Raw genomic sequence first — 21704 nt, 5'->3', positions numbered from 1 at the left:
CTCTCCATCTTTGATTTTGATCACTCTCATCAGCTCCATTTCATGCTGCCGCAGTAATGTCTCCCTGGTAATGGCTAACTCTTTCTGCTTCTCCTCATGGAGTTTGCTTTTGAGTTCCGTCATGGCGGCGGTGGCACGGTGGTGCTCCGCCCGCAGGTCCTGACTTCTCTCTCTCTCCAGACAGCTGACCTGACATGACTTAGACTTAGACAAACTTTATTGTCATCTTGTCTGCACATGGTGCATACAAAACGAAATTCCGTTGCATACGTCTTACAACAAAGTAGTGATATTGCAGTTGAATAGAAGTAACATATCCTATGAAAATATATATATATACATATATACTATATATATATATATATATATATATATATATTAAAAATAAGTATAAAGTGCAGCAGTGATAATTATGCAATAGTGCAAGTAGGCAAAACAGTATTCAAGAGTGTGCAGAGGAATGCTAAACCATGTATTAAACTTCTATTTAAAGGGTTTATACAAGTTCAGTAAAGTTGGTAGTGCGAGATAGTGCAAGATAGAGGTCCGTAGTGTCATAAAGTACAGTTCTGTGAATGTGTGATGCAGAGTTCAGTTTAGAGCTCAACAGTTCTAGTGTTCAACAGTCTGATGACAGCAGGGAAAAAGCTGTTGCAGAACCTGGTGGACCTGCAGCGGATGCTGCAAACCTCTTCCCAGAGGGCAGCAGGGAGAACAGTCCATGGTGGGGGTGTGATGGGTCATTGATGATGTTACGGGCACGGGACATGCAGCGCTGAGATGAAATGTCCTGAATGGAGGGAAGAGGAGCCCCTATGATCCTCTCTGCTGTCCTCACCACTCTCCTCACGTTCTTCCAATCGGAGGCGGTGCAGCCTCCACACCACACAGAGAGACAGCTTGTCAGAATGCTCTCTATGGTGCTCCTGTAGAACGTCCTCATGATGGGTGGGGGCAGGTGGGCTCTCCTCATCCTCCGCAGGAAGTACAAGCGCTTCTGTGCCCTCTTGACCAGTGCCGTAGTGTTCATAGTCCAGGTGAGGTCTTCTGTGATGTGGACCCCCAGGAATTTGGTGGTGCTGACCACCTCCACAGCTGAGCTGTTGATGATCAGTGGAGCGTGGTGAGGCTGTTTTTTCCTGAAGTCGACGATGATCTCCATCTTCTCCTCATTCAGGATCAGGCTGTTTTCTCTGCACCAGCCCACCAGCTGCTCCACCTCCTCTCTGTAGTCCAGGTCGTTGTTGTCTCTGATGAGCCCCACCACCGTTGTGTCGTCTGCTGACTTCACGATGTGATTGGTGGTGAACCTGAGGACGCAGTCGTGTGTCATCAGGGTGCACAGCAGGGGGCTCAGGACGCAGCCCTGAAGGGAGCCTGTGCTGAGGGTGATGACATCAGAGGTGTTCTGTCCGACCCGGACTGACTGAGGTCTGTTGGTGAGGAAGTCTAGCAGCCAGTTGCGAAGGGGGGTGTTGAAGCCCAGGTGTTCCAATTTTCCTACCAGATGCTGTGGGATGATGGTGTTAAACGCTGAGCTGAAGTCCAGGAACAGCCTCCGCACATGGGTGTTCTTCTCCTCCAGGTGAGCCAGGCTCAGGTGAAGAACGGAGGAGATGGCGTCCTGAGTGGAGCGGTTTTGCCGGTCGGCAAACTGGAACGGGTCAAATAATAGGGGGAGTCTGGAAACGATGTGACCTTTAAGCAGCCTTTCGAAGCACTTCATCATAACCGGAGTCAGTGCAACAGGCCGGTAATCATTAAATGAGGTGATTTGAGGTTTCTTCGGCACCGGAATGATGGAGGCAGTCTTAAAGCACGCCGGCACTGTGGCTTGGCCCAGCGAGGTGTTAAAAATGTCTGTGATGACCCCAGCCAGATGACTTGCACATTCCCTGAACACACGCCCAGGAATGTTGTCGGGGCCAGGGGCCTTACAGGGGTTGACTCTCCTCAGGGTCTTCAACACATCGGCGGAGTCAAGGCAGAGTACCTCCTCTTCCTGATGGGGGACAGTTTTAACTGCTGGAGTGCCGTTTAGTGCCTCGAACCTCCCAAAGAAGTTATTTAGACCATTTAGAAAGTCAGCATCAACTACACCCACCGGGGGGGGGAGGGTGAGTTGTAGTCTGTAATCGCCCGTATGCCTTGCCACATACTCCTGATGTTTTTGACGTCGTGGAAACGATCCTGAAATTTTCGACTGCGGTCTCGCTTCGCTATCCTGATGGCACGGTTCAAGTTGGCTCTCGCTGTCCTCAGTGTCTCCTTGTCGCCAGACTTGAAGGCAGAGTTCCGCGCTCGTAGCGTTTGACGTACCTCCTCAGTCATCCAGGGTCGTTGGTTGCCCCGGGTGATGATATTCTTAGTGGTGCTGACGTCCTCGGTGCATTTGTTGATGTAGGCTGACACAGTCATGGCACACGCATGTCTAATCTACATCGGGAAAACTGGGAGGGAGGGAGGCAGGCAGGGAGGCAGGCAGGGAGGCAGGCAGGGAGGCAGGCAGTGTCTGTCTGTTGAGGTTTTCACCTTGTTCTTCTCCTGCTGAAGTTCTAACTGGACGTCCATCAGTTTGGTTCTCAGCTCGTCATTGGCGGCCTGAAGGGCGTCCGTTCGCTCCGCCTTGGCCCGCCCTGCCGGAGCTCGTTTGGACATCTCTTACTCGAGTCTCGCCCGGTCGTCAGTCAGAGATCACAACATTTGTACCTGGAGAGCACAAACGCAGCGCTGTTTTCCACTGGCTTCGAACTCAACTTCAATCGGTACCGTAACTTACAACATCATAAACATAGAACTAGCTTGACTTATTCATTGAATAAATGCATTTGGTTCTTCAAAACTGCATCACGCAACATAGCGTGACCGAGACGGCCGTTATCCACCTGCGTGAAGTTATTTGGTGAAATGAATGAGATGTTTAAGACACCATCGTTCTGTCTCTATGTAGATGAAGGTAAATAATTGATTGCTGAAGGTCCAAAGGTGTTGTGATAAACAAATAAACATATTAGTGATTAGTGACATATTTGTGATAAACATATTAGGCAGGATAATCACATATGTTAACGTGACTGCCCACACTGTATTTATTTATGGTTATTTGTTAAATCGAGTACTGTTAGACATGAAATAGGAAGTGTTTAACATAAATGGAAGACGAAAGGGGTACTCACCATTGTAGCTCCTGCTGGTCAATGATACGAGCCTCTTCTTGCAGTGGAAAACATACAGCCAACAAACACCGTGGAACCTAAAGGAATGAAATTAAACATTAACATTTAGCCTCAACCAACATTCACAGATACAACGCAACGCAAACTACACAAACGTAAATCTTTTTAAACACAATGAGTTGTACTTACCGTGTACGCTCTAGACGGTCCACTTGCAAGCGGAAAATAAAGATATTTCTGTTGATAATCGTCGTGTTTGTATCCGGTGTCTCGCTCAAGGCCATTGCGCCCACAGATTTGAATTTTGGCGAGAGTTCAGCCTATTGACGTCATTTCCGCGGTGTAATACCCGCATATCTGAAACGGCAAAGTTAAGAGTAGAGTTAAATAAAGTTTTTAGTCAACGCAATAATTTACAACCGTTGACCAGTCGAAATAATCGTCGAAATTTGGCGTCTGTGGCTGGAAGCAGACGCCGAGTTCGACATTCCTCCCAAACGCCACACTCCCTTGCTTTTCAGGGCTAAAAAAAAACAGTTGTAATTACCTTGTACGCTCTAGACGGTCAAGTTGCAAGCTGAAAACAAAAATATTTGCCTTGTTAGTCATCGTGTTACTAACAGCTGTGTCTTGTTTGCCAGAACTGCCGCTTTCCTACTTCCTGTTGCAAGCCACGCCCACGGATTATAATTTTGCCGTGAGTTCCGCCTATTGACGTCATGTCCGCGTCACATGACTGCGACGTAATATTATCTAAGACTGTTTGTGCGGTATTGTGTTGTTCTGTGCGGTATTGTGTTATTCTGTGCGGCGTCGTGTTGTTCTGTGCGGCGTCGTGTTGTTCAGTGCGACGTCGTGTTGTTCAGTGCGGCATGGTGTTGTTCAGTGCGGCATGGTGTTGTTCAGTGCGGCATAATGTTGTTTAGTGCGGCATGGTGTTGTTCAGTGCGGGATGGTGTTGTTCAGTGCGTTATAATGTTGTTCAGTGCGGCATGGTGTTGTTCAGTGCGGCATGGTGTTGTTCAGTGCGGCATAATGTTGTTCAGTGCGCCATAATGTTGTTCAGTGCGGCATGGTGTTGTTCAGTGCGGGATGGTGTTGTTCAGTGCAGGATGGTGTTGTTCAGTGCGGCACGGTGTTGTTCAATGCGGCATGGTGTTGTTCAGTGCGGGATGGTGTTGTTCAGTGCGGCATGGTGTTGTTCAGTGCGGCATAATGTTGTTCAGTGCGGCATGGTGTTGTTCAGTGCGGCATGGTGTTGTTCAGTGCGGCATGGTGTTGTTCAGTGCAGCATGGTGTTGTTCAGTGCGGCATAATGTTGTCCAGTGCGCCATAATGTTGTTCAGTGCGGCATGGTGTTGTTCAGTGCGGGATGGTGTTGTTCAGTGCAGGATGGTGTTGTTCAGTGCGGCATGGTGTTGTTCAATGCGGCATGGTGTTGTTCAGTGCGGGATGGTGTTGTTCAGTGCGGCATGGTGTTGTTCAGTGCGGCATAATGTTGTTCAGTGCGGCATGGTGTTGTTCAGTGCGGCATGGTGTTGTTCAGTGCGGCATGGTGTTGTTCAGTGCGGCATAATGTTGTCCAGTGCGCCATAATGTTGTTCAGTGCGGCATGGTGTTGTTTAGTGCGGGATGGTGTTGTTCAGTGCAGGATGGTGTTGTTCAGTGCGGCATGGTGTTGTTCAATGCGGCATGGTGTTGTTCAGTGCGGGATGGTGTTGTTCAGTGCGGCATGGTGTTGTTCAGTGCGGCATAATGTTGTTCAGTGCGGCATGGTGTTGTTCAGTGCGGCATGGTGTTGTTCAGTGCGGCATGGTGTTGTTCAGTGCGGCATGGTGTTGTTCAGTGCGGAATGGTGTTGTTCAGTGCGGCATGGTGTTGTTCAGTGCGGGATGGTGTTGTTCAATGCGGGATCGTGTTGTTCAGTACGGGGTGGTGTTGTTCAGTGCAGGATGGTGTTGTTCAGTGCAGGATGGTGTTGTTCAGTGCGGCATGGTGTTGTTCAATGCAGGATCGTGTTGTTCAGTGCAGCATAATGTTGTTCAGTGCAGCATGGTGTTGTTCAGTGCGGCATGGTGTTGTTCAATGCGGCATGGTGTTGTTCAGTGCGGGATGGTGTTGTTCAGTGCGGCATGGTGTTTTTCAGTGCGGCATAATGTTGTTCAGTGCGGCATGGTGTTGTTCAGTGCGGCATGGTGTTGTTCAGTGCAGGATGGTGTTGTTCAGTGCGGCATGGTGTTGTTCAATGCAGGATCGTGTTGTTCAGTGCAGCATAATGTTGTTCAGTGCAGCATGGTGTTGTTCAGTGCGGCATGGTGTTGTTCAATGCGGCATGGTGTTGTTCACTGCGGGATGGTGTTGTTCAATGCGGGATCATGTTGTTCAGTGCGGCATAATGTTGTTCAGTGCGGCATGGTGTTGTTCAGTGCGGCATGGTGTTGTTCAGTGCGACATAATGTTGTTTAGTGCGGCATAATGTTGTTCAGTGCGGCATAATGTTGTTCAGTGCGGCATGGTGTTGTTCAGTGCGGCATGGTGTTGTTCAGTGCGGCATGGTGTTGTTCAGTGCAGGATGGTGTTGTTCAGTGCGGCATGGTGTTGTTTAATGCGGCATGGTGTTGTTCAGTGCGGGATGGTGTTGTTCAGTGCAGGATGGTGTCGTTCAGTGCGGCATGGTGTTGTTCAGTGCGGAATGGTGTTGTTCAGTGCGGCATGGTGTTGTTCAGTGCGGCATGGTGTTGTTCAGTGCAGGATGGTGTTGTTCAATGCGGGATCGTGTTGTTCAGTGCGGCATGGTGTTGTTCAGTGCGGCATGGTGTTGTTCAGTGCGGCATAATGTTGTTCAGTGCGGCATGGTGTTGTTCAGTGCGGCATGGTGTTGTTCAGTGCGGCATGGTGTTGTTCAGTGCGGCATGGTGTTGTTCAGTGCGGCATAATGTTGTCCAGTGCGCCATAATGTTGTTCAGTGCGGCATGGTGTTGTTTAGTGCGGGATGGTGTTGTTCAGTGCGGGATGGTGTTGTTCAGTGCGGCATGGTGTTGTTCAATGCGGCATGGTGTTGTTCAATGCGGCATGGTGTTGTTCAGTGCGGGATGGTGTTGTTCAGTGCGGCATGGTGTTGTTCAGTGCGGCATAATGTTGTTCAGTGCGGCATGGTGTTGTTCAGTGCGGCATGGTGTTGTTCAGTGCGGCATGGTGTTGTTCAGTGCGGCATGGTGTTGTTCAGTGCGGAATGGTGTTGTTCAGTGCGGCATGGTGTTGTTCAGTGCGGGATGGTGTTCAATGCGGGATCGTGTTGTTCAGTGCGGGGTGGTGTTGTTCAGTGCAGGATGGTGTTGTTCAGTGCAGGATGGTGTTGTTCAGTGCGGCATGGTGTTGTTCAATGCAGGATCGTGTTGTTCAGTGCAGCATAATGTTGTTCAGTGCAGCATGGTGTTGTTCAGTGCGGCATGGTGTTGTTCAATGCGGCATGGTGTTGTTCAGTGCGGGATGGTGTTGTTCAGTGCGGCATGGTGTTTTTCAGTGCGGCATAATGTTGTTCAGTGCGGCATGGTGTTGTTCAGTGCGGCATGGTGTTGTTCAGTGCGACATAATGTTGTTCAGTGCGGCATAATGTTGTTCAGTGCGGCATGGTGTTGTTCAGTGCGGCATGGTGTTGTTCAGTGCGGCATGGTGTTGTTCAGTGCGGCATGGTGTTGTTCAGTGCAGGATGGTGTTGTTCAGTGCAGGATGGTGTTGTTCAGTGCAGGATGGTGTTGTTCAGTGCGGGATGGTGTTGTTCAGTGCGGGATGGTGTTGTTCAGTGCGGCATGGTGTTGTTCAGTGCGGAATGGTGTTGTTCAGTGCGGCATGGTGTTGTTCAGTGCGGCATGGTGTTGTTCAGTGCAGGATGGTGTTGTTCAATGCGGGATGGTGTTGTTAAGTGCGGGATGGTGTTGTTCAGTGCAGGATGGTGTTGTTCAGTGCGGCATGGTGTTGTTCAATGCGGCATGGTGTTGTTCAGTGCAGGATGGTGTTGTTCAGTGCGGCATGGTGTTGTTCAATGCGGCATGGTGTTGTTCAATGCGGCATGGTGTTGTTCAGTGCGGCATGGTGTTGTTCAGTGCGGCATGGTGTTGTTCAGTGCAGCGTAATGTTGTTCAGTGCGGCATGGTGTTGTTCAGTGCGGAATGGTGTTGTTCAGTGCGGCATGGTGTTGTTCAGTGCAGGATGGTGTTGTTCAGTGCGGCATGGTGTTGCTCAGTGCGGCATGGTGTTGTTCAGTGCGGGATGGTGTTGTTCATTGCGGCATGGTGTTGTTCATTGCGGCATGGTGTTGTTCAGTGCGGCATGGTGTTGTTCAGTGCGGCATAATGTTGTTCAGTGCGCCATAATGTTGTTCAGTGCGGCATGGTGTTGTTCAGTGCGGGATGGTGTTGTTCAGTGCAGGATGGTGTTGTTCAGTGCGGCATGGTGTTGTTCAGTGCGGCATGGTGTTGTTCAGTGCGGCATAATGTTGTTCAGTGCGGCATAATGTTGTTCAGTGCGGGATGGTGTTGTTCATTGCGGCATGGTGTTGTTCAGTGCGGCATGGTGTTGTTCAGTGCGGCATGGTGTTGTTCAGTGCGGGATGGTGTTGTTCAGTGCAGGATGGTGTTGTTCAGTGCGGCATGGTGTTGTTCAGTGCGGCATGGTGTTGTTCATTTCGGCATAATGTTGTTCAGTGCGGCATAATGTTGTTTAGTGCGGCATGGTGTTGTTCAGTGCGGGATGGTGTTGTTCAGTGCGTTATAATGTTGTTCAGTGCGGCATGGTGTTGTTCAGTGCGGCATGGTGTTGTTCAGTGCGGCATGGTGTTGTTCAGTGCGGCATAATGTTGTTCAGTGCGGCATAATGTTGTTCAGTGCGGCATGGTGTTGTTCAGTGCGGGATGGTGTTGTTCAGTGCGGGATGGTGTTGTTCAGTGCGGCATGGTGTTCAATGCGGAATGGTGTTGTTCAGTGCAGGATGGTGTTGTTCAGTGCGGCATGGTGTTGTTCAGTGCGGCATAATGTTGTTCAGTGCGGCATGGTGTTGTTCAGTGCGGCATGGTGTTGTTCAGTGCGGGATGGTGTTGTTCAGTGCAGGATGGTGTTGTTCAGTGCGGCATGGTGTTGTTCAGTGCGGCATAATGTTGTTCAGTGCGGCATAATGTTGTTCAGTGCGGGATGGTGTTGTTCATTGCGGCATGGTGTTGTTCAGTGCGGCATGGTGTTGTTCAGTGCGGCATGGTGTTGTTCAGTGCGGGATGGTGTTGTTCAGTGCAGGATGGTGTTGTTCAGTGCGGCATGGTGTTGTTCAGTGCGGCATGGTGTTGTTCATTTCGGCATAATGTTGTTCAGTGCGGCATAATGTTGTTTAGTGCGGCATGGTGTTGTTCAGTGCGGGATGGTGTTGTTCAGTGCGTTATAATGTTGTTCAGTGCGGCATGGTGTTGTTCAGTGCGGCATGGTGTTGTTCAGTGCGGCATGGTGTTGTTCAGTGCGGCATAATGTTGTTAAGTGCGGCATAATGTTGTTCAGTGCGGCATGGTGTTGTTCAGTGCGGGATGGTGTTGTTCAGTGCGGGATGGTGTTGTTCAGTGCGGCATGGTGTTCAATGCGGAATGGTGTTGTTCAGTGCAGGATGGTGTTGTTCAGTGCGGCATGGTGTTGTTCAGTGCGGCATAATGTTGTTCAGTGCGGCATGGTGTTGTTCAGTGCGGCATGGTGTTGTTCAGTGCGGCATGGTGTTGTTCAGTGCGGCATGGTGTTGTTCAGTGCGGCATGGTGTTGTTCAGTGCGGCATGGTGTTGTTCAGTGCGGCATGGTGTTGTTCAGTGCGACATAATGTTGTTCAGTGCGGCATAATGTTGTTCAGTGCGGCATGGTGTTGTTCAGTGCGGCATGGTGTTGTTCAGTGCGGCATGGTGTTGTTCAGTGCGGCATGGTGTTGTTCAGTGCGGCATGGTGTTGTTCAGTGCAGGATGGTGTTGTTCAGTGCAGGATGGTGTTGTTCAGTGCAGGATGGTGTTGTTCAGTGCGGGATGGTGTTGTTCAGTGCGGGATGGTGTTGTTCAGTGCGGCATGGTGTTGTTCAGTGCGGAATGGTGTTGTTCAGTGCGGCATGGTGTTGTTCAGTGCGGCATGGTGTTGTTCAGTGCAGGATGGTGTTGTTCAATGCGGGATGGTGTTGTTCAGTGCGGGATGGTGTTGTTCAGTGCAGGATGGTGTTGTTCAGTGCGGCATGGTGTTGTTCAATGCGGCATGGTGTTGTTCAGTGCAGGATGGTGTTGTTCAGTGCGGCATGGTGTTGTTCAATGCGGCATGGTGTTGTTCAATGCGGCATGGTGTTGTTCAGTGCGGCATGGTGTTGTTCAGTGCGGCATGGTGTTGTTCAGTGCAGCGTAATGTTGTTCAGTGCGGCATGGTGTTGTTCAGTGCGGAATGGTGTTGTTCAGTGCGGCATGGTGTTGTTCAGTGCAGGATGGTGTTGTTCAGTGCGGCATGGTGTTGCTCAGTGCGGCATGCTGTTGTTCAGTGCGGGATGGTGTTGTTCATTGCGGCATGGTGTTGTTCATTGCGGCATGGTGTTGTTCAGTGCGGCATGGTGTTGTTCAGTGCGGCATAATGTTGTTCAGTGCGCCATAATGTTGTTCAGTGCGGCATGGTGTTGTTCAGTGCGGGATGGTGTTGTTCAGTGCAGGATGGTGTTGTTCAGTGCGGCATGGTGTTGTTCAGTGCGGCATGGTGTTGTTCAGTGCGGCATAATGTTGTTCAGTGCGGCATAATGTTGTTCAGTGCGGGATGGTGTTGTTCATTGCGGCATGGTGTTGTTCAGTGCGGCATGGTGTTGTTCAGTGCGGCATGGTGTTGTTCAGTGCGGGATGGTGTTGTTCAGTGCAGGATGGTGTTGTTCAGTGCGGCATGGTGTTGTTCAGTGCGGCATGGTGTTGTTCATTTCGGCATAATGTTGTTCAGTGCGGCATAATGTTGTTTAGTGCGGCATGGTGTTGTTCAGTGCGGGATGGTGTTGTTCAGTGCGTTATAATGTTGTTCAGTGCGGCATGGTGTTGTTCAGTGCGGCATGGTGTTGTTCAGTGCGGCATGGTGTTGTTCAGTGCGGCATAATGTTGTTCAGTGCGGCATAATGTTGTTCAGTGCGGCATGGTGTTGTTCAGTGCGGGATGGTGTTGTTCAGTGCGGGATGGTGTTGTTCAGTGCGGCATGGTGTTCAATGCGGAATGGTGTTGTTCAGTGCAGGATGGTGTTGTTCAGTGCGGCATGGTGTTGTTCAGTGCGGCATAATGTTGTTCAGTGCGGCATGGTGTTGTTCAGTGCGGCATGGTGTTGTTCAGTGCGGCATGGTGTTGTTCAGTGCGGCATAATGTTGTTCAGTGCGGCATGGTGTTGTTCAGTGCGGCATGGTGTTGTTCAGTGCGGCATAATGTTCAGTGCGGCATAATGTTGTTCAGTGCGGCATGGTGTTGTTCAGTGCGGGATGGTGTTGTTCAGTGCAGGATGGTGTTGTTCAGTGCGGCATGGTGTTCAGTGCGGGATGGTGTCTTTCAGTGCGGCATGGTGTCGTTCAGTGCGGCATGGTGTCTTTCAGTGCGGCATGGTGTCGTTCAGTGAGGCATGGTGTTGTTCAGTGCGGCATGGTGTTGTTTAGTGCGGCATGGTGTTGTTCAGTGCGGGATGGTGTTGTTCAGTGTGGCATGGTGTTCAGTGCGGCATGGTGTTGTTCAGTGCGGTATCGTGTTGTTCAGTGCGGTATCGTGTTTCTCAGTGCGGTATCGTGTTGTTCAGTGCAGTATCGTTGTGTTGTTCGTATTGTGTTTAACACTTAGCCTCTAACACTTAGCCTCTAACACTTAGCCTCTAGCATCTAGAAGGTAAATAAATAGGAAGGAAGGACTCACCGGTGACGTCTTCGCCCACGTCCAAGCGTTGTACTTTGTATTTTCATCCTTCTGACAGTGGAAAACATAGCCAACAAACACCGTGGAACCTAAACGAATGAAAGAAAACTATCATTTGGCCACAACCAACATTCACAGATACAACACAATGTGACGTGCGGGGTTGAGGTTAAAGGTTGAGTGAAGGGCCCTCGTTTTAAACTACTTTTTTGAAAAGGATTGGGAACAAGTAAGACGTATTTAATTTATTTAATGGGAAGTAGTAAGAGCTATTGAATTTAATCTATGTATTATATTCTATTGTATTGTATTCTGTTGTATTCTTTTGGATTGTATTCACACTAACCCCACTAAAACTTCAGCCCACAAAAACTCGCCTCTGGCGCCTAGCCTCTGGCACTTAGCCTCTAACACTTAGCCTTTAACACTTAGCCTTTAACACTTAGCCTTTAACACTTAGCCTAGAAGGTGAATAAATAGGGTTAAAGGTGGAGTGAAGGGACCTCGTTTTAAACTACTTTTTTGTAAAGGAGTGGGAACAAGTAAGACGTATTTAATTTATTTAATGGGAAGTAGTAAGACTTATTAAATTTATTTAATCTACTTTTCTTCCCAGGCAAAATTTGATGTGCTGCAATTCCAAATTTCCAAAGTGAATGAAGGAATGAAGTCCTTTAAATTATGATTTTGTATAAATACTAGGCATTAACACAAAATCGACGGCACAAAATGGGCAGACTTTACTTGTTTGAAAAGGACTGGTTACAAGACAGACTTTTTTAATTTATTTAATGGGAAGAAGACTTATTTAGTTTAATTGATCTATTTTTGTTCCCTGCCAAAATTCGATTTGCTGCAATTCTAAATTTCCAAAGTGAATGAAGGAAAGAAGTCGTTTAAATTATGATTTTGTTTAAATACTAGGCATAGACACAAAATCTACGGCACAAAATGGGCAGACTTTACTTGTTTGAAGAGGACTGGTTACAAGACAGACTTTTCTGATTTATTTAATGGGAAGAAGACTTATTTAGTTTATTTAATCTATTTTTGTTCCCTGGCAAAATTGGATTTGCTGAAATTGTATTTTGCCAAATCTTGCCTTGAGACCTGATAGGAAGTATTAAACGCTTAGTTAAATCAATACAAGTTGGTAATAAGAGCGAGTAATGTTGGTTGAACCGATGAATGAAGGTTGAAAGCAATTTAAATTATGACTTTGTATAAATACTAGATATTAACAGAACATCTACTGCGCGAAATGGGCAGAGTTTACTTGTTTGAGAAGGAGTGGCTTATTCAAAACTAAGATTTATTTAATCTGTTGGTTCCCAGGCAAAATTGGATGTGATGCAATTCCAAATTTCACCACATGATGGTGCCCAATTTTGACTTCATAGGACATATTAAACACTTAGCTTGTTATTATGTTCAAGGTAATCAGATTTGTTTATTATTCTAATGGCCTCTTCAAAACTATTCTGGATTACTACTTTGGATCTATTCTACATTACTTGGCAACAACATACTCTGTAACAGATTAGGCAGTATAATCATATCTGTTAACTTGAGAGTGCCCACACTCAATCTACTTATCGTGATGTTAAATCAATTACTGTTAGACATTATTTGTCTGATAATCTACCAAATCTTTGAATTGAAGAATTTGTGATTTAATTAATAGCTTGTTGTTATGTTAAGGGTAATCAGACTTGTATATAATTCTAATGGCCTTCTTTTGAAAACTATTCTGAATTACAACTTTGGATCTTATATTACTTTGCAACAATCTACTCCGTGACAGATTAGGCAGTATAATCACATATGTTAACTTCAGTGCCCACACTGTATTTATTTATGGTTATTTGTTAAATCAAGTACTGTTAGACATGAAATAGGAAGTGTTTAACATAAATGTTATGGCTACTCACCATTGTAGCTCGCTCCTGGTCAATGATACGAGCCTCTTCTTGCAGTGGAAAACTTGCAGCCAACAAACACCGTGGAACCTAAAGGAATGAAATTAAACATTAACATTTCGCCTCGACCAATTTTCACACGTACAACGCAACGCGGCTACACTTCTGCTATTACAAACGTAAATCTCCTTAAACACAATGAGTGTTACTTACCGTGTACGCTCTAGACGGTCCAGTTGCAAGCAGAAAATAAAGATATTTCTGTTGATAATCGTCGCTGCTCAGTGGCTCACGGCCATCGCGCCAACAGATTTGAATTTTGGCGGAGGTTCGGGCAATTACGTCATATCCACGGCACATGACTGCGACGTAATACCCGCTTATCTGAAACGGCAGTTAAAAGTAGAGTTACATCAAGTTTTCTTGGAACCTAAACGAATGAAAGAAAACTATCATTTGGCCACAACCAACATTCACAGATACAACACAACGTGCGGGGTTGGGGTTCAAGATTGAGTGAAGGGCCCTCGTTTTAAACTACTGTTTTGAAAAGGAGTGGGAACAAGTAAGACGTATTTAATTTATTTAATGGGAAGTAGTAAGACTTATTAAATTTATTTAATCTACTTTTCTTCCCAGGCAAAATTTGATGTGCTGCAATTCCAAATTTCCAAAGTGAATGAAGGAATGAAGTCCTTTAAATTATGATTTTGTATAAATACTAGGCATTAACACAAAATCGACGGCACAAAATGGGCAGACTTTACTTGTTTGAAAAGGACTGGTTACAAGACAGACTTTTTTAATTTATTTAATGGGAAGAAGACTTATTTAGTTTAATTGATCTATTTTTGTTCCCTGCCAAAATTCGATTTGCTGCAATTCCAAATTTCCAAAGTGAATGAAGGAAAGAAGTCGTTTAAATTATGATTTTGTTTAAATACTAGGCATAGACACAAAATCTACGGCACAAAATGGGCAGACTTTACTTGTTTGAAGAGGACTGGTTACAAGACAGACTTTTCTGATTTATTTAATGGGAAGAGGACTTATTTAGTTTATTTAATCTATTTTTGTTCCCTGGCAAAATTGGATTTGCTGAAATTGTATTTTGCCAAATCTCGATTTGAGACCTGATAGGAAGTATTAAACGCTTAGTTAAATCAATACAAGTTGGTAATAAGAGCGAGTAATGTTGGTTGAACCGATGAATGAAGGTTGAAAGCAATTTAAATTATGACTTTGTATAACTACTAGATATTAACAGAACATCTACTGCGCAAAATGGGCAGAGTTTACTTGTTTGAGAAGGAGTGGCTTATTCAAAACTAAGATTTATGTAATCTGTTTGTTCCCAGGCAAAATTGGATGTGATGCAATTCCAAATTTCACCACATGATGGTGCCCAATTTTGACTTCATAGGACATATTAAACACTTAGCTTGTTATTATGTTCAAGGTAATCAGATTTGTTTATCATTCTAATGGCCTCTTCAAAACTATTCTGGATTACTACTTTGGATCTATTCTACATTACTTGGCAACAACATACTCTGTAACAGATTAGGCAGTATAATCACATATGTTAACTTGAGAGTGCCCACACTCAATCTACTTATCGTGATGTGTTAAATCAATTACTGTTAGACATTATTTGTCTGATAATCTACCAAATCTTTGAATTGAAGAATTTGTGATTTAATTAATAGCTTGTTCAGGGTAATCAGACTTGTATATAATTCTAATGGCCTTCTTTTGAAAACTATTCTGAATTACAACTTTGGATCTTATATTACTTTGCAACAATCTACTCCGTGACAGATTAGGCAGTATAATCACATATGTTAACTTCAGTGCCCACACTGTATTTATTTATGGTTATTTGTTAAATCAAGTACTGTTAGACATGAAATAGGAAGTGTTTAACATAAATGTTATGGCTATTCACCATTGTAGCTCGCTCCTGGTCAATGATACGAGCCTCTTCTTGCAGTGGAAAACTTGCAGCCAACAAACACCGTGGAACCTAAAGGAATGAAATTAAACATTAACATTTCGCCTCGACCAATTTTCACACGTACAACGCAACGCGGCTACACTTCTGCTATTACAAACGTAAATCTCCTTAAACACAATGAGTGTTACTTACCGTGTACGCTCTAGACGGTCCAGTTGCAAGCAGAAAATAAAGATATTTCTGTTGATAATCGTCGCTGCTCAGTGGCTCACGGCCATCGCGCCAACAGATTTGAATTTTGGCGGAGGTTCGGGCAATTACGTCATATCCGCGGCATTTGACTGCGACGTAATACCCGCTTATCTGAAACGGCAGTTAAAAGTAGAGTTACATCAAGTTTTCTTGGAACCTAAACGAATGAAAGAAAACTATCATTTGGCCACAACCAACATTCACAGATACAACACAACGTGCGGGGTTGAGGTTAAAGATTGAGTGAAGGGCCCTCGTTTTAAACTACTGTTTTGAAAAGGAGTGGGAACAAGTAAGACGTATTTAATTTATTTAATGGAAAGTAGTAAGACTTATTAAATTTATTTAATCTACTTTTCTTCCCAGGCAAAATTTGATGTGCTGCAATTCCAAATTTCCAAAGTGAATGAAGGAATGAAGTCCTTTAAATTATGATTTTGTATAAATACTAGGCATTAACACAAAATCGACGGCACAAAATGGGCAGACTTTACTTGTTTGAAAAGGACTGGTTACAAGACAGACTTTTTTAATTTATTTAATGGGAAGAAGACTTATTTAGTTTAATTGATCTATTTTTGTTCCCTGCCAAAATTCGATTTGCTGCAATTCCAAATTTCCAAAGTGAATGAAGGAAAGAAGTCGTTTAAATTATGATTTTGTTTAAATACTAGGCATAGACACAAAATCTACGGCACAAAATGGGCAGACTTTACTTGTTTGAAGAGGACTGGTTACAAGACAGACTTTTCTGATTTATTTAATGGGAAGAGGACTTATTTAGTTTATTTAATCTATTTTTGTTCCCTGGCAAAATTGGATTTGCTGAAATTGTATTTTGCCAAATCTCGATTTGAGACCTGATAGGAAGTATTAAACGCTTAGTTAAATCAATACAAGTTGGTAAGAAGAGCGAGTAATGTTGGTTGAACCGATGAATGAAGGTTGAAAGCAATTTAAATTATGACTTTGTATAAATACTAGATATTAACAGAACATCTACTGCGCAAAATGGGCAGAGTTTACTTGTTTGAGAAGGAGTGGCTTATTCAAAACTAAGATTTATGTAATCTGTTTGTTCCCAGGCAAAATTGGATGTGATGCAATTCCAAATTTCACCACATGATGGTGCCCAATTTTGACTTCGTAGGACATATTAAACACTTAGCTTGTTATTATGTTCAAGGTAATCAGATTTGTTTATCATTCTAATGGCCTCTTCAAAACTATTCTGGATTACTACTTTGGATCTATTCTACATTACTTGGCAACAACATACTCTGTAACAGATTAGGCAGTATAATCACATATGTTAACTTGAGAGTGCCCACACTCAATCTACTTATCGTGATGTGTTAAATCAATTACTGTTAGACATTATTTGTCTGATAATCTACCAAATCTTTGAATTGAAGAATTTGTGATTTAATTAATAGCTTGTTCAGGGTAATCAGACTTGTATATAATTCTAATGGCCTTCTTTTGAAAACTATTCTGAATTACAACTTTGGATCTTATATTACTTTGCAACAATCTACTCGGTGACAGATTAGGCAGTATAATCACATATGTTAACTTCAGTGCCCACACTGTATTTATTTATGGTTATTTGTTAAATCAAGTACTGTTAGACATGAAATAGGAAGTGTTTAACATAAATGTTATGGCTACTCACCATTGTAGCTCGCTCCTGGTCAATGATATGAGCCTCTTCTTGCAGTGGAAAACTTGCAGCCAACAAACACCGTGGAACCTAAAGGAATGAAATTAAACATTAACATTTCGCCCGGACCAACATTCACACGTACAACGCAACGCGGCTACACTTCTGCTATTACAAACGTAAATCTCCTTAAACACAACGAGTGTTACTTACCGTGTACGCTCTAGGCAAAATTGGATGTGTTGCAATTCCAAATCTATCTGAAACGGCAGTTAAAAGTAGAGTTACATCAAGTTTTCTTTTTTAATCAACACAATCATTTACAACCGTTGACCAGAAAGAATCGTCGAAATTCGACGTCCCCCACAAACGCCACGCTCACTCGCTTTTCAGGGCAACAAAAGTACTTCTTTTTAAAAACGATGAGTTGTACTTACCGTGTACGCTCTGGACGGTCCAGTTGCAAGCAGAAAATAAAAATATTTCTCTTGTTAGTCGTATGTTACCATCCGCTGTGTCTTTGTCAACATCGCCGCCATTTTCCTACTTCCTGCTGCGAGCCACGCCCACGGATTTAAATTTGGGCGGAAGCTCTTTCCATTGGCGTCGTTTTCGCGTATAGCAAATCCGATTGGTTGGGAAGGGGGCACGGTTATGCAGCCGAGGAGTCCTGTGATCGGTGGGATGTAAAGTAGGCGTCGACGTCACGTCCGCGTCACGTGACCACGACGTGGCAGACGTCAAATAGCAACCGCTGTTTTGTTTAGTAGACTTACAGTTGTTATGCATTGACATAATGGCGCACACACCAAATAGATTTAAATAAATTAAATAATTCTTCTGCCCACTCTCTTTTAAACAAGTTAACTCTCCCCGCGGATTTGAATTCCGGCGAAAGTTACGCCCATCGACGTCACGTATGTCACGTGACCACGACGTGGCAGATGTCATATAGCAACCGCTGTTTTGTTTAGTAGATTTACAGTTGTTATGCATTGGCATAATGGTGTGCACTCAAAATAGATTTAAATAAATTAAATATTTCTTCTGCCTACTCCCTTTTAAACAAGTTAACTCTGCCCACGTCCATTGACGTCTTGTCTGCGTCACGTGACCACGACGTAGCGACGTCATATAGTAACCGCTGTTTTGACCAGTAGACTTAGTTATTATGCGTTGACATAATGGCGCACTGGTTAGCATGGCCACCTCTTAAGCATGATGATGCGGGTTCGACGCCTGATCAATGTTAGCATGGAGTGAACTGAAGTGCATGGCGCTGAAGATTTGAATCTTTGAAATGCGCTGAGGTCTGACATATCAGGCAGAATGGTTTGCCATCACGTTCAACAAAAAATAGAAACTTTCCCACTCTGATTAAAACGTCCTGTGTTCATCTACGTATTTTCGTTTTGCTGTGCATCTTTTCCCTGCCATTTCGAGAGCCCAATTGACACTCATAGTTTAAAGAAATGTGTTTGCCCATCCTACTTTGTGGAATTTCACCACATGCGCTTTTGACCAAAATACCAAATTGAACTCAAGTGAAGCCAACACGCACAACCCCCCCCCCACACACACACACACACACACACACAAATGTTGATATGAACATAAAAGAGCCGCATGCGGTTCGGGAGTTGCGGCTTGGCCAAACCTGTACTATACAACTTTATTTGTATAAAATTTTCACAACAGCTGTCACACAAACAAAGCGGGAAAAACCGAAGACGTGCGTGTTCCGCCCACGCTGGATTTATTTGCACCTTTGAAAAGACACCGTATTGCCGCAGATGTGGCAAAGAGTACTTTTGGGCATCTGAGACGGAAGGATGTCCAAAGCATCACGTCACCTGCTCTGGTAGGCATGGTGGTGGGACGTTGAGGTCAACCGCTTTGGGGTTGGCTGACTCTTTGATCGCAGGATGCCACACACTTGAAGACAGAAGCAGAAAAGCAGAGCTAAATGCAAAATGTACTCACCGGTGACTCCAATTTTTTTCCCCCCTGAAGAAAAACAGCTGGACGGGTGGCCCCGGCTGGCCAGTGGGACTCTTGTTATTCTGACCCTTTTTAGTGCGCGTTTGGGGCAACAACCGTTTTTTGTGGCGCTCTCTTCTGGTTCAAAAGTGCCCTGCATGTGAATTTGCTTTTCCTGCCTTCTGATTGGATGAGCGCCGGTGTGACGCGGTGCCTCTGTCACCGTGGCGGGGGGTATACGTTGGCATCGGAGCGTCTGCCAACGTCTGAGACCGGCTGGCAGTGTATCGGAGGTGTCGAGTGCGGTGCCGCTGGAGCTCACTCACCAGCTGGTGTTAGGGCCACAGAATGAAGGCCAAGGAGAAGAATAGAAAGAGAAACAGAAACTTCTCCTCCAATTGTTTGATTTGTCTCTTCTGAGCTTCGATGAATTCTTTCAGCTCTTTGTTCCTCTAGGACGGACAAATGGAAAGTGGCATTCAAAAGCCAGTAAGCGTGCAAGTAAGTGCCGGGCTGGCTTTGGGCCCTTACCTGTTGCGCGCTGTGCAGCAGATCCATTCTCTCTTGGAGGATGCAAGCGTCGCGCTCCCTCAACTCGCACATCAGGGCTCGCTTCCATTGGTCCACGGCGCTCCTAAGCTCTTCTCTCTGATCCGCCGTCAGCACGTCATTCACGCCAGCGTGGCTGGCTTTTTCGCCGTCCGTGGCGGGGCAGTCCCGCTGCGGTAGCGCCTCGTACAACATGGCCTCCAGCTCCAGGATCCTCTGGGCCGCAATCCTCGTCCATCAGTGGTCCGGCGGGAGATTTGAGGGCGGCTTACCTTATGAGCCTGGTCCATGGAACACTTCCTGAAGTCCAACTCTTCATCCAGGTAGCCCTTCTGCTTGCAGAACATATCCTAGCACAGCTCAAGGTCAGAATTGTTGGGGCACATTGCCGGAGTTCCCCTTGGCTGATGTCGCGTGTCTGTCTACCTTCTCACTTTCAATGTCCAACATCTTCTGTTGAAGTGCTGACTTGGTCACTTTGATGTATTCTAACCACTGAGGAAAGGCTGCTGTCACATAAGCAGAATGCGAGAGCGTGCGTGGACGTGCGCGTTACCTTCTCGGCTAGGGTGAGAAGGGTCCTGGCGTGAATCACGACCACCTGCTCCTCGTTGGTGAGATTCTGCAAGAGCCCAAAGGCACAGCGTCAACAAGCTTCTTTCAGCGCAAAGCCTTCCAAGTCACATTTGAGCCGCCGAGTCTCGTGGAGTGCGAACATAAGGAGTTCGACATACACTTACGGCGTTATAGCCCAGGATGTCCAGCTTCTTCATCAGATCACTGATGACGATGTCCGGGGGAAAGGCGCAAGGAGCAATGTAAGGTGTTCTGGGACCTCGGGTTAAGGTTAGGGTTGCGAGGGACGCCTTACGTACGCTCACGCCCTCGGCCTCGCAGTAGATCTGCAAAGGGCTGAGGCCGTCTGGGAAACGGACTTGCAGAAACTTCAAGACGGGGGAGCGCCACTCCCTCTCCTGAAAGGCAGAGGCATGCATCCGTCCGTCCGTCCGTCCGTCCGTCCGTCACATCTCTGGCCTCAACACGCTTGTGCGAGTCTTCCCACCTCCAGCTCCAGGATGCGGAACTCAAGCAGTTCGTTTTGGTCTCGGATATCCTGGATGTGCTCTTTCAGACGCGCTTCTTCCGCCTCCATCCGCCTGACCTGAAAAGACAGTCAGACCTCATCTGCGGGGCTTCCCGACAGGTGTGACGCCAAGCGACTCCGCCCAGCGCCTTTCTTTCCGTCACCTTTTCGGCCAACTGCTGATTGCTCTGACGCAGCAGCTGCTTCTCCTCCACCCACTTGACATTCTAGAAGAGACAAACGCGTGGACAGCTTTGGAATGTTGTGTCATTTTCATCCACAAATTCTTTGGTTGACTGGAAAATGACATTTGCTTTTCTCCGCATTTTCCCAGCCACGTTCGGGGGGGGGGGGGGGGGGGGGTTGGTCCAGTAATGCCAGACGGATGAGTGACTGAAGAATGTAGCTATTTTGTCTGAGAAAAAGGTGTGCTCATTGATGAGCTTACCTGTCCTTGTTGCTTCAGCGCTGACTCCAGATCTGCTACTCTGCTTTGATAGTGACCCATTTCTACCATCAGCTTTTCTCTGGTCTGAAAGGAGGAGGAGGGAGGCTCCTCCTCCTCCTTTCAGACCAGAGAACACCCGAGGCTGGGTGAGAACGGGGAGGCTGCGACCCGGCCGGGGGTTGCGGGAAGGGGCGCCACCTTGATCTCCTTCTCGGCGTCGTAGTCCCCTTTCGCTGGTCTGGGCTAGCAGAGCGTAGGCTCGTTGCAGCGCTTGATATTCTTGCGTCAGCTGGCGGTAGCGAAGCTCCGCCTCTTCATGCACACACCAATGCAACACAGCACTAGTACCAGAATCAGTCAGACCGGCGACAAAGCACCCGCGACGCAAAGACGAGTCCGATTCCAGGCTGAAGAGGAATGTTTGGTGCCAATACGCTGGCAGAAATGGCGGGCTACCTCTTCGGGTTCCGTGTCGGGGGTTCTGTCGGTGTGAAAAGACAAGGACGATCCGTCCGAGTCCACCAACACGTCTTCGTCGTAGCCGTAAAATGTTTCGATGACCTGCGGGCGCGGAAGCAAACATCTCTCTGAACAAACTGAAGCGACACCTCACGATGAATCGACGAGAGGAACGATAGCGAGAAAAAGGCCATTTCATCTTGCGCAACACCAAGCAGCCGCAAACAAACAGACTCACCTTGCAGGACCTCACGCTTTGTTCCTCCTCAGAGATTCTCGACGTCGGTATCGTAGCAGCA

At 46.2% G+C, this 21704-nt stretch overlaps 1 long non-coding RNA gene across 1 annotated transcript; it reads right to left on the bottom strand.

The window, feature by feature from the left end:
• Positions 1-20160: 20160 nt before the first annotated feature.
• Positions 20161-20818, bottom strand: LOC148378597 (uncharacterized). Its single transcript, XR_015855759.1, has 3 exons — positions 20663-20818; positions 20478-20576; positions 20161-20388 (listed from the first exon to the last, which is right to left on the bottom strand). It is a non-coding gene; the product is annotated as an uncharacterized LOC148378597 (long non-coding RNA).
• Between the last annotated feature and the right edge of the window lie 886 nt (positions 20819-21704).

This window comes from Syngnathus floridae, unplaced genomic scaffold (assembly GCF_059516105.1).
Source record: "Syngnathus floridae isolate MCC-2025c unplaced genomic scaffold, RoL_Sflo_1.0 HiC_scaffold_33, whole genome shotgun sequence".
NCBI lineage: Eukaryota > Metazoa > Chordata > Actinopteri > Syngnathiformes > Syngnathidae > Syngnathus > Syngnathus floridae.
The sequence above is the reverse complement of the archived record's forward strand: the minus strand, read 5'-3'. Positions and strand labels throughout refer to the sequence as shown.